Source organism: Cervus elaphus, chromosome 11 (assembly GCF_910594005.1).
Source record: "Cervus elaphus chromosome 11, mCerEla1.1, whole genome shotgun sequence".
In the NCBI taxonomy this organism is placed as follows: Eukaryota; Metazoa; Chordata; class Mammalia; order Artiodactyla; family Cervidae; genus Cervus; species Cervus elaphus.
In genome coordinates this window covers 18,847,781-18,860,784 of record NC_057825.1, presented here as the reverse complement: position 1 = coordinate 18,860,784, position 13,004 = coordinate 18,847,781, and positions in this window count along the sequence as shown.

The window sequence follows — 13,004 nt, the reverse complement described above, 5'->3', positions numbered from 1 at the left end:
TTATTGCTGCTTCCCTTTTTTCTGCTGTGAAATGGAGCGGTGCTGCCTGGTTTTCTGTGTTGTGATCGCTTGTCTTGGAGAGCCTAGACAAGTTAAAATTAAGTGATTGTGAGTGCCTTGGCTGGTGTTAGAATTATGCTTCAGTGGATATTCCAGCTGAGTGCTAAAAGCTTAAGAGTACCTTTAGTTTTCAAATGATTCTCTTTGTGAACAGTTAAACTGTTGATGAATTCCAAATAACTTTGGTTTTATAATATCACCATGGCTATTATACTAGCCTGTCAAGTCAGGAAATAATCTGTGACTATGAAACAAGGTTTCATTTATACTTGATTTGCTTTCTGAGGGAAAATGAAAACACAGAATTGAATGGGACAGTTATCAGTCCTAACCAAGTTGTAAGTACTGAATAAAGTAATCACTCCACTACTTTGGTGAGTTATGAAAGTACCTTCCTTCTTAAAGAGCAGATTAGTCCCAGATTATATCCTTGCTGCAGAAGTGAACATCTTTAAGAGTGGGCCCAGGCTATGGTATTATCTCCAGATGTATAGAGGATATTTATAGACTACTGCAGAGAACTCAAGTTGGGGTAGAGGGAGGGTTTAAAGCCACATTTGAGCTTTCTTAACTTTTATAATTACTGAGATAGTTCAGAAAATCTAAATGTTACATCTATTTTGTAGATAGAATTTTTATTTACCTATTTGGCCATGCTCTGTGGCATGCAGGAATCTTAGTTTCCTGACCAGGGTTTGCATCTGTACCTGGTGCAGTAGAGTCCTAACCACTGGACTGCCAGGGTATTCCCCAGTAGTCAGAACTTTTTAATTGACAGTTTTCCCTTTAAAATGTTGTTTAGGTCTTAATAACTGAAAATAATGAAGGGGGAATTCCCCCTTCATTATTTTCAGTTATTAAAACCTAAACGATGATCCAAAAATCAAAGCAATAGGGATTTCTCTTCCAACATTCAGCTGTGATTATTAGAGCTTAGATTGGGAAAGAACAGTACTTTTTTTGGATGGGATTGGTAGACTACATTCATGTCTATAACTATAAATGTTTATGAGTAGACAGTTTTTTAAAAACCATGAAAAGTAGGGAAGCCCATTTAAAGTGTGAAAATTCTAATAAGAGTAAAACAATTTGAGAAGATCAGAATTCTAGTCACTTAAATAGAGGGCAACCTTTCAAAAATATTTAAGGGCCTATTTAAGCACAAATGTAATCAGTTCAGTTCAGTTGCTCAGTCATGTCCAACTCTTTGTGACCCCATGGACTTGCAAGCACATGAGGCCTCCCTGTCCATCACCAACTCCTGGAGTTTACTCAGACCCCTGTCCATAGAGGCAGTGATGCCATCCAACCATCTCATCCCTGTTGTTCCCCTTTCTCCTGCCTTCAGTCTTTCCCAGGATCAGTTCAGTTCAGTCGTGTACAACTCTGCGAACTCAAGAACCGCAGCACTCCAGGCCTCCCTGTCCATCACCAACTCCCAGAGTTTACCCAAACTCATGTCCTTTGAGTTGGTGATGCCATCTAACCATCTTATCCTCTGTCGTCCCCTTCTCTTCCTGCCTTCAGTCTTTCCCAACATTGGGGTCTTTTCAAATGAGTTAGCTCTTTGCATCAGGTGGCCAAGATACTGGAGTTTCAGCTTCAACATCGGTCCCTTCCAATGAACACCTAGGACTAATTTCTTTTAGGATGGACTGGTTGGATCTCCTTGCTGTCCAAGGGACTCTCAAGAGTCTTCTCCAACACCACAGTTCAAAAGCATCAATTCTTCAGCATTCAGCTTTCTTTATAGTCCAACTCTCACATCCATACATGACTACTGGGAAAACCATAGCTTTGACTAGATGGACCTTTGTTGGCAAAGTAATGTCTCTGCTTTTTAAAATGATGTCTAGGTTGGTCATAACTTTTCTTCTAAGGAGCAAGTGTCTTTTAATTTCACGTCTGCAATTACCATCTGCAGTGATTTTGAAGCCCCCCAAAATAGCCTGTCACTTTCCACTGTTTCCCGATCTATCTGCCATGAAGTTTTGGGACCAGATGCCATGATCTTAGTTTTCTGAATGTTGAGCTTTAAGCCAACTTTTTCTCTCTCCTCTTTCACTTTCATTAAGAGGCTCTTTAGTTCTTCGCTTTTTGCCATATGTGTGTCATCTGCATATCTGAGGTTATTGATATTTCTTCTGGCAATCTTGATTCCAGCTTGTGCTTCATCCAGTCCAGCATTTCACATGATATACTCTGCATATAAGTTAAATAATCAGGGTGACAATATACAGCCTTGATGTACTCCTTTCCAGATTTGGAACCAGTCTATTCCATGTCCAGTTCTAACTGTTGCTTCTTGACCTGCATACAGATTTCTCAGGAGGCAGGTCAGGTGGTCTAGTATTCCTATCTCAGAATTTTTCAATTTGTGGTGATCCACACAATCTTTGGCATAGTCAGTAAAGCAGAATTAGACGTTTTTCTGGAACTCTCTTGCTTTTTCAATGATCCAGCGGATGTTGGCAATTTGATCACTGGTTCCTCTGCCTTTTCTAAATCCAGCTTGAACATCTAGAAGTTCACAGTTCACGTACTGTTGAAGCCTGACTAGGAGAATTTTGAGCATTAATTTACTAGCGTGTGATGAGTGCAATTGTGTGGTAGTTTGAGGATTCTTTGGCATTGCCTTTCTTTGGGATTGGAATGAAAACTGACCTTTTCCAGTCCTGTGGCCATTGCTGAGTTTTTCAAATTTGCTGGCATATTGAGTGCAGCACCTTCACAGTATCACCTTTCAGGATTTGAAATAGCTCAACTGTAATTCCATCACCTCCACTAGCTTTGTTCCTAGTGATGCTTCCTAAGGCCCACTTGACTTCACATTCCAGGATGTCTGGCTCTAGGTGAGGGATCACACCATCATGATTATCTGGATCGTGAAGATCTTTTTTGTATAGTTCTGTGTATTCTTGCCACCTCTTCTTAATATCTTCTGCTTCTGTTAGGTCCATACCATTTCTGTCCTTTATTGTGCCCATCTTTGCATGAAAAATTCTCTTGGTATTTCTAATTTTCTTGAAGAGATCTCTAGTCTTTCCTATTCTATTGTTTTCCTCTGTTTCTTTGCACTGATCACTGAGGAAGGCTTTCTTATCTCTCCTTGCTATTCTTTGGAACTCTGCATTCAAATGGGTATATCTTTCCTTTTATACTTCGCCTTTCGCTTCTCTTCTTTTGACAGCTATTTGTCAGGCCTCCTCAGACAACCATTTTGCCTTTTTGCATTTCTTTTTCTTGGGAATGGTCTTGATAACTGCTTCCTGTACAATGTCACGAATCTCTGTCCATACTTGTTCAGGCATTCTTATCAGATCTAATCCCTTGAATCTATTTCTCACTTCCACTGTATAATCATAAGAGATTTGATTTAGGTCATACCTGAATGATCTAGTGGTTTTCCCTACTTTCTTCAATTTAAGTCTGAATTTGGCAATAAGGTGTTCATGATCTGAACCACAGTCATCTCCCGGTCTTGTTTTTGCTGACTGTATAAAGCTTCTTCATCTTTGGCTGCAAAGAATATAATCAGTCTGATTTCGGTATTGACCATCTGGTGATGTCCATGTGTAGAGTCTTCTCTTGTGTTGTTGGAAGAGGGTGTTTGCTATGACCAGTGCGTTCTCTCGTCAAAACTCTATTAGCCTTTGCCCTGCTTAATTCTGTACGCCAATGCCAAATTTGCCTGTTCGTCCAAGTATTTCTTGACTTCCTACTTTTGTATTCCAGTTCCCTGTAATGAAAAGGACATCTGTTTGGGGCATTAGTTCTAGAAGGTCTTGTAGGTCTTCATAGAACCATTCAACTTCAGCATAACTGGTCAGGGCATAGATTTGGATTACTGTGATATTGAATGGTTTGCCTTGTACACGAATGTGATAATTTTTGTTAAATTATTAATATGAGCCAGGTTTTATCTGTACTGATTATAGATAGGTGTCATCTGATACTTAAAAGACTAACACGTAAACTCCTCATTCTTATGGTTTAGGAAGACATCTACTTTACAGTGATTAAGGCAATTATGTTTGTTTTATTCTGCCGTGTATCATCTTCCCTTGTATAATTTGTTTTACCACGTTTGCAAGAGGATAGTTACCATGTATGAATATCATATACATTACTATTGAATTTTGAGGCCATCACAGTTAAGTATCAATATAAACAACCTGCCACAATAACATTTTTGATCCATTCAACAGGTGCTTAAGAAACCTGTAGTACCTGAAGATGAGTCCAGACCATCGTGAAGTCCAGTTCACAGCAGACTTGCCAGTTACTGCTTAGCCACATTTACTTACAAAAGCCTCAGACCTGATGCTTAAAGGGAGTAAGTAATAATAAATAGCCAAGGGGAGAAGCTGGAGACTGAACGAACCATCATCAGTTTATAGCACCTTGAGCATGGCCATAAATGGTCTGGTCCTTTTGTTTTAGTTACAGGGAATCTGCGTTGATTGAAATCATTCTAGTGCTGGGTCATGTACCTTCATATTTAATCCTCTCAGCTGCCCTGCCAAATAAATTTCCCTTTGACCGATAGGACATCTGATCAGAAAAAAAATGAAGTTATTTGTCCAAAGTTGTGTGTCTTAAATGGCAGACGTATAGTTTGAAATCAGATGCCAAAACCAAATTAATTTCTGTGCCACTGTTGCCAGTTGTGGGTGCGCTTCTACTTGTTTACTGTGGCAGGTAAGTAGAATTAGTTTCTTTTCTCCCATATTTGGAGGATTTGTTATTTTAACTCTTGCCCAACTTACCCCTTAATCTGTCAGCTTTGCCCTTGAGGGAAACCTTAAAAGCAGCTCAAGCAATATTAGGACGTCTGAACCTCCATGGTTATGGAAACAAGTCCAAAAAAGTCAACTGACTCCCAAGATCCCAGCTAATGTCTGACCTGAAACTAGATAAAAGTAGACAAAAACAGGTGAAAATAGCTCCAGATTCACAGTAGTTCTCTACTGTGTAAAGTGAAAAGAATTTTCAATGAAAATTGTTTCTTTTGCCATTCAGATTTAGAAATTGAAGGCTTTAGTTTATATTTCTCTCATAAGTCTTTTTAAAAGGTGTGAGCCCTCTAATGATTTTCAGAAAGTAAGGAAAAATTAATGTTCATTACCAAGCATTTCGTGTGGTTCACACTGAAGGCCCTTGTGTAATCAATGTTAATCATATACCCAACGTTGTAGTGTGGCAGTGAGGCCGTTGGCAAGGTTCTATCCCAGGGTCCCTGCTGGCAGCTGCCTGTGATCTTGGATGACCGTATTGGAAGCTGGACTTACTCATCTTCACGGGTTATGTTTTTAAGCATCTTCACAAATTCAACTCAGTTTCATAAAATTTTGGGGGTAGATTTCTCTCCTGATTTTTGAAATGAGGAAACTGAGGCACGGAAGCTAATGACATGCTCTAGGACTCACCATAGCTAAGTGAATATTGGTATCAGGATTCAAACTTGGGTAATCTACCTGAAAGTTGGTATACTTGCTACTGTGTTAATGTTGCTCTTTTTTGAGATTAAAACTGGGATAGTTTCTTTAAACTTTAGATATGACCAATTAGTGGACAATGGAAACCTAGTGGGTCACGGCCAGCCCCTCCCCTTTTTTTAATAGAAATATGGGCATGTTAATAAGCATAATAGTTTGTGAAATCATTTTCAATTTATGTGAACAGTGGGTTGTGATGTAAAATTGATTTCAATTGAATTTAAGAGTGATTTCTTCTAGATGAGCTTAAAGGTTTCTTGACAAGATTCATGTCCTAGGATTGCAAGTTGCTCATAGTTTTACTGTGGTTAATGGTGTCAGAGTTTTAATGGTGGCACTGCTGGGTTCCTTCCACTAAACAATATTGTGATAATGGTGCACTTTCTACTTTAGACTGTGCTGAGCAGTGAGTCCCTTGTTGCCTTTTTAAAGAAAAAAAGGGGATTCCTTTTGAGAGTGATACTTTTATTCTACTTGCTGGAGGGATTCTATAAAGATTAATTCTTTTGTCTTTTCTTTGTCCTCAGACACTGATTCTGCAACATATCACAGCCTTAGCCTAAGACCATCGAGGAGGTACTTAAACCACTAGCAAAGAGGCTTATTAAGGGCTTTCATGAGACATGAATTATTAAATGGATTTGAAACTGGGTTGAGTCCCAAGTAAAAATCAGTACAATAGGCCTTACTACTCTAGGCTCTTTTAAGTTCTTTTGTTTGAGCTGAAATACAGTTCTGTGAGGAGTATCTGAGGTTCTTACCCAAATGTGTATCAAAAAAGTTGTGTAAGGACTATAATTTGAACTAAAGACTTAGCAATTTCCTTGCTAATTTAGACAAATGAAATTACTGTAGACTAATTTGTTTGGGATGCTACACTGTGGCTTGCTGATTTAGTTCTCTGTCTCTCTCGGGTGTTCACTTTGCTCCTGGCTCTGATGGTATGTGCGCCTGAGGTTAGGGTCCACTGTCACCTAGGCTATTGGGAAATGCCCTGATGTAGTTATTAATAGTAGAAATTTGCCTGTATATACAGGATCATTTCTGTGGCAACAGAAAACCAGAAAAGGTTTGTTTAAGACCAGTTTAACTTAGAATACAGCCTGATTTTCTTTCCACTATGGAAATGTAGGGGAGCTAAACCCACTCAGTGAGGCTCAGGTTAACCTCATTTCTGAGGACATGTGTATACATGAGGATTTGGCATTTATTGAAAAAAATTCCTCATTTTGTGAGCCACTTCACACCATCTGACTTTAACTTGGGCCTATGAAGGAGATCAGACTACTTGTTTCTCATTTTCTGCTGGTGTTGCCAGGTTTTTTGCCCATTTGGAATTAGTGCTGAGACCTGTAGGTCTTTAGACATGGCCCTGAGCATCTAAACAGAGCCCTTCTCTGTAACAGATGGTGTTTTTTCAGCTGTTCTAGAACTTAGAACCTTGGAGGATTCACTGGAAAGATTTCTGAAGACTGTTGTTTTCTGAGACTGAAGCAATACCACCACTTAGGAGCTAGGAGCATAAGTGGGGCAAGATTACTTGTTGATTCATGTGAGAGACATGTGATCTGTCGGAAAGAGATCTAGCTTTCGTGGTCATTCATTCTGTTATTCACTCGTTTAACTTGCAGCTTTGCCACTTTTTTAGTTGTAGGCCTCATCTCTGTCAGCTTCAGTTTTCTTGCCTATGAAAGATAGACACTTCCCCTGCCTCTGAGCCAATACATGAAAGTATTTTGAGGTGTAAGTATTTGTGGGATGTATAGATGAGGACTACTTTGATACAGTAGCAGGACAGCCTGATTTCAGAATTGGAAAGTTCTAATAAGGTGAAACCAGTCTTGTGGAAGAGAAAACCAACCACATTTGGAGCAGAGCTATTGCCCTAGATTTTCAAGGACTTGGTAGACACAAAAAGAAAATGACAGTGTAACTTGGGAATGCAAATTAAAAAAAAAAACTATTAAGCATGGGTTTTGCTTCTAATTAGCATTCTCTGATGGAACAGATGGGGAAAGGTCATTTTGTTGAAATAGGTAGAGAATAAAGACCCAGAGAACAAGTACCAAGAAGAAATGCTTTTGTTTCTCAAGAGTTAACTATGGTAAGTGATTGTAGTGCCACAGGGCCATAATTATCAAACTTTAGCATGCATCGTGATCACCTGGAGGGCTTACTGCAACAGTTTTTGATTCAGTAGGTTTGAGGTAGGGCCCATAGGTAATGTGCCTTTCTAACAAGTTCCCAGGCCATGCAGATGGTGATGCTCAGGACTTGGTTCTTAGGTACCATGGCTTTAAGGAAGCGTGGACAATAAGGCCAAAGTAAAAGGTCAGGTGATTTTCACCGCAGGGGAATAAAAAGGAGTCACTTCCGAATCTAGCAGCACACTTGACAGTTGTGCCCACCTGAGGCTAATGAATGAGGGCCTTCCTCTCAGCAACTGAAATCGTTGGGTTGATACGCAGACGAGCCTAGGAGGTTCTGTTTCACTCTGCCTCACCCTCGCAGTCATGCCCATGTCATTGGTTTTTGTATTAAAGTAAAAATGCAGTTATAGTCTAATACTGAGCAAGCAGATTGCATGATTTGACAAGTTGCTGAGAGGGTGACTTAGAACTGATCCTGAAGGCCTTAGGTAAGGAGGATCTCTGGCTGGTGGACATGCGGTTAGAGGTCTGTGTTCAGAGTTAATGGGAAATCAGTGTTGGGAGATTGAGACAGGAAGCCAGGGATGTATTAACATCTCAACCATGGGCCAGAAGCATAGAGACTTGTTAGGGCTGCATGTGAGCTGATGAGTGGCTCTGTGGGTCACGAGGGTCAACTACAGGCTTGATATTTCTCTTGCAGTTGAGTTCCTTCTGTGTTTATTCTATTAATTTCTCTAGTTCTTAAATTGTTGATTCAAGGCAAAAGTAAAATTTGAATGAGCTTTCTCTCTCAAAGATAAAAATGGAAAAAGGAATATGTAGGCATTTACTGTTGCGTTGTGTTGACGTATTTCATTTGCTTTTAAGGTGCAGGGCTGCAGCTATCAATCAGAATGCTTATTTCAGATCAAACCACAAGTGTTTCTCTCAGGGTAACGGGCATCCTGAGTTTAGCTCTGCAAATTTTGCTTAAATTTCTAATAGATCAGATAATGAAAGGAATAATGACTCAAAGAAGTGATTCAAGTTGTTGCTGACCTAGTATATTTCCAGTCCTGTATTTGGCAACAAAGGCTCTGAAGACGTAACAGAGCTGGCCTCACTCACCTATCAGGTTTGTAATCTGACGAGACATGCATAATGAACATATGAAGCACCAGACATACCAAAACACAGTGCCTGTGCCATGCAGCAGCTCAGTCAGTCCCAGTGGATCAAATGTGTGAATTGTGTCTGCATTTCGGAGTGGGAGGAGAGTGCAGTGTGGAGAGATGTGGGGAAAGGAGGGTGATGCAAATAGCCCATGTTGTCTAGGATCTTTTGGTACCACCTGCCGATATGGATCAGAGAAGGCAATGGCAACCCACTCCAGTACTCTTGCCTGGAAAATCCCTTGAGTCAGTGATGCCATCCAACCACCTCGTCCTCTGTTGTCCCCATTTTGCTTTAATTCTTTATGATGAAATAAAGTTACTTCTCTGAGTGTTTTAAAGCAAATAATGGGCATTATGTCTCTTCACAAGAAACATGATATTTCCTTTCATAATAACAATAATCACACCTAACAAAACTACATTCATTGTTTGGCATCATTTATTATTCAGTTCATATTTATATTTCCCCAATTGTCTTAAAAAATATTTGTAGTGATTTGTTGCCATGTAGGTTCAAAAAGGGTCTACACATTGTGTTTGTTTGAAGGGGGTCTTATGTTTCTTAATGCAGAGCATGCTCCTCTTTTTTGAGGGGTGGCGGCGTCATCTTGTGCTGAAGCCAGATTCTGTTAGATGGCCCTGTTTTGGACTTGTCTCTTGCTTCCTGTGGTTTTACGTAGCTGGTCCCTCTATTCTATCCATATCTCCCTTTGCTGCTTTTAGTTTTATGTAGCTGATTTTTCTCTGCCCTCAACCCCATCTCCTGTAAGTGGAAGTTAGCTCAAGAGGCTTTACAAGAGTCACGTTCAGCTTTCCTGGCAAGAAACCTGTGATTGTGCTGTGTGCTTCATAACACAGCTCATCAAGGACCATGCTTGTGTATCTTTGTAAGTCTTGTTCTCTGGGTCTAGAACATCCTTCCCTTCCCTTTCTGCCTAGCAAATTCCTATTCTTCCTTCAAAATCTTGTTTCACTCAGCTATAGCTAGAGAAAACTCATTGCTAACTTATTCAGTTTAAAGTGCAGAAGATTCCTGATGACTCTGGGGAGGTAGTACTTCTTAGAAATGAGTGTGCTAAGGGAAAGGAGAACGTCAAGGCTGTATATTGTCACCCTTCTTATTTAACTTATATGCAGAGTACATCATGTGAAATGCCGAGCTGGATGAAGCACAAGCTGGAATCAAGATTGCCAGAAGAAATACCAATAACTTCGGATTCGCAGATGACACCACTCTTATGGCAGAAAGCGAAGAAGAACTAAAAGAGCCTCTTGATGAAAATGAGAGGAGAGTGAAAAAGTTGGCTTAACACTCAACATTTAGAAAACTAAGATCATGGCATCCAGTCCCATCACTTCATGGCAAATAGATGGGGAAACAATGGAAACAGTGACAGACTATTTTTTTAGGCTCCAAAATGACTGCAGATGGTGACTGCAGCCTTGAAATTAAAAAACGCTCCTTGGAAGAAAAGCTATGACTAATCTAGACAGCATGTTAAAAAGCAGAGACATTACTTTGCCAACAAAGGTCCATCTAGTCAAGGCTATGGTTTTTCCAGTAGTCAAAAAAAAAAAAAAAAATTAGGAAAAAGAAAAAGGGATTTCCCTGGAGGTCTGGTGGTTAGGATATTGCACTCCCAGTGCAGGGGGTAGAGGTGCCCTTCCTGGTTGGGGAACTAAAATCCTACAAGCCGCTACTGTGTAACCAAAAAAAAAAAGTTACCATGGTTTAGGCAACAAAGTTGTGGACTGGAGATCAGAGCCCTGGGCTGTCATTCCTGCCTGTTAACTTGCTCTGAGACTTTGCCAACATCAATGGCCCTCTTTCTGTAAACTTCAGGAAGGCCGGGGAATTCTAGGAAGATGTTTCAGGAGTACTTCAATCCCAAATGCTCTGCTTTGATCTATTTTGTACATTGTTTCTTTTGGAGATAGAGTGCTACTGCTAAAAACAATAATAGCCAAAAAAATCTTCCAAACATCACCAAGCTAGATGACAACTACATCCCCTTGTTTGTTTAAAATTCACATCTTTATCACTAAGCTGGAGTATGTTTTTTTTTTTATTTGTTTTTTTCTTTTTCATCTTTTGACTGTTTCATTGCATATGGCATCTTTGTTCCCCCACCAGGGATTGAACATACCCCAAAAAGTTCCAGACATATCTTTTTTATGGGACACAATTCCATCCATTACAAGCATTAAATTGTCTAATTTGTCTGATTAATGGGAATAGCCTTCTGCACAGGACTGTGTTATTTGCTGTTGAAGGTAACATGGTCCTTGCCTCAGGAACGTATGCTCTTGTGGAGAAAAGCAAGATAACATCGGTGGACAACATTGTGGGACAAAACAGGATAGATTATGAAAGAGGCAAGAAATATGCCATGAGGAGGAGGCATTTTATCCAAGTGTAATCTGAGACCAGAGGCAAGAAAGTCACTTTAGAGGCTGTTAGACTGGTACAGAGGAGAGAGAGAGGGGCTGAGCGGGACAGTTTCCATTAACACCAGCCAAGCATGTTAATGGTGCTTATCTACAGAGGAAAATATTTAGATACAGCTTTGTATGACCTAAAGAACTAAATACAAGATGATATCCTGGGTTGAATCCTGGAACTGAAACTGTGCAGTCCTATTAGTGGTTATCAAGGGCTGGAAGAAGGGAGTAGTGAAGAATGACTGCTTAGTGGGTCCGGGGGTTTTTTGTGGGGGTGATTAAAATGTTCTAGAACTAGATAGTGGTGATGGTTATACAACACTGGATGTACTGAATGCCACTAATGATACATTTTATGTCACGTCTATTTCATCACAATTTTTAAAAGACTTAAAAAGGCACATATTTCTAAAAATTGTGAAATCTGATGTTTTCTAGTTTTGACAAAACATACCTAGATTATGTAAGATACTAACATTAGTGGAAGCTGAGTGAAGAGAATGGGAACTCTGAACTGTCTTGCAGCTTTCCTGTACATCTGAAATGATTCCCAAATGAAAATTTTATTTAAAAAAATTGACAGGAAAAAAATGCATGATAGCTTTTTTTTTTTTTTTAGACCAGTATCACATTGTATGTGTTTTTGTGTTTCTCTGTACCTTTCATTTTTTAGAATGTAAGTCTATTGCGGGCAAAGGTATGATGTGCATCTTTGGTATTTTTTTTTTCCTAGGCTTGTTGAGGTATAATTGATAAAAAATTGTATATACACACAACACATATATATTTAATTGTATATATTTAAGGTATACAGTGTGTTGATTTTATATACCTTTTCACTGTGAGATGATTATCACAATCAAGCTAGTTACTGTATCTATAGTTACTGTTCTTGTGTGGTGAGAACACTTCAGATCTCCTCTCTGAGCAAAGTTCAAGTGTATAAAACAGTGTTCTTAACCATGGTCAGCATAGTGTACCTTAGATCCCCACATTTTATAACTGAAAGCTTGTACCTTTCACCAGATCTCCCATCCCCACTGCTTCCACCCCCAGACTCTGGCAACCACTTTTCTACTCTCTGCTTGAGTTTACCCTTTATATAATTTTACATATAAATGAGATCATACTGTGTTTATCTTTTTGTGTCTCGACATTTCATTTAGCATAATGTACTTCAGGTTCCTCCATGGTGTTGCAAATGGCAAGATTTCCTTCCTTTTTATGTCTAAATATTCAATCTCATTGTATGTATATACCATATATTCCTTATCCACTTACCTGACAGTGGACACAGGTTGTTTCCAAATCTTGGCTACTATTGAAGGAGGAAACAGAACAGGCTCTATCTTGAAAGCAGGACTCCATCTTGGGCCGGACTGTGGACTTTGAGCTATATGCCCAGTATCTATGGAAACGACATACCAACTGGAAAACCAGGCCCCCGGAAGGAAGAGCCCTAGGGCTTTCCATGCCTAAAAGAATACCCTGATTATCTGTGTAACCGAATAGAATCATACATTCTATTATGTTTATTGGGGTATGACTACAAGCCTATTGATAATTGTCCACTGTTAACTAGGTTTATGGCATATGAATCACGGGTTAACTTTCATTGTTTTATTCTTTTTTCTTTTTCCTTTGTTCAGACTAGTTTCAGCGAACCTGATACACTCAGGGTATATAAGGTTTTCACA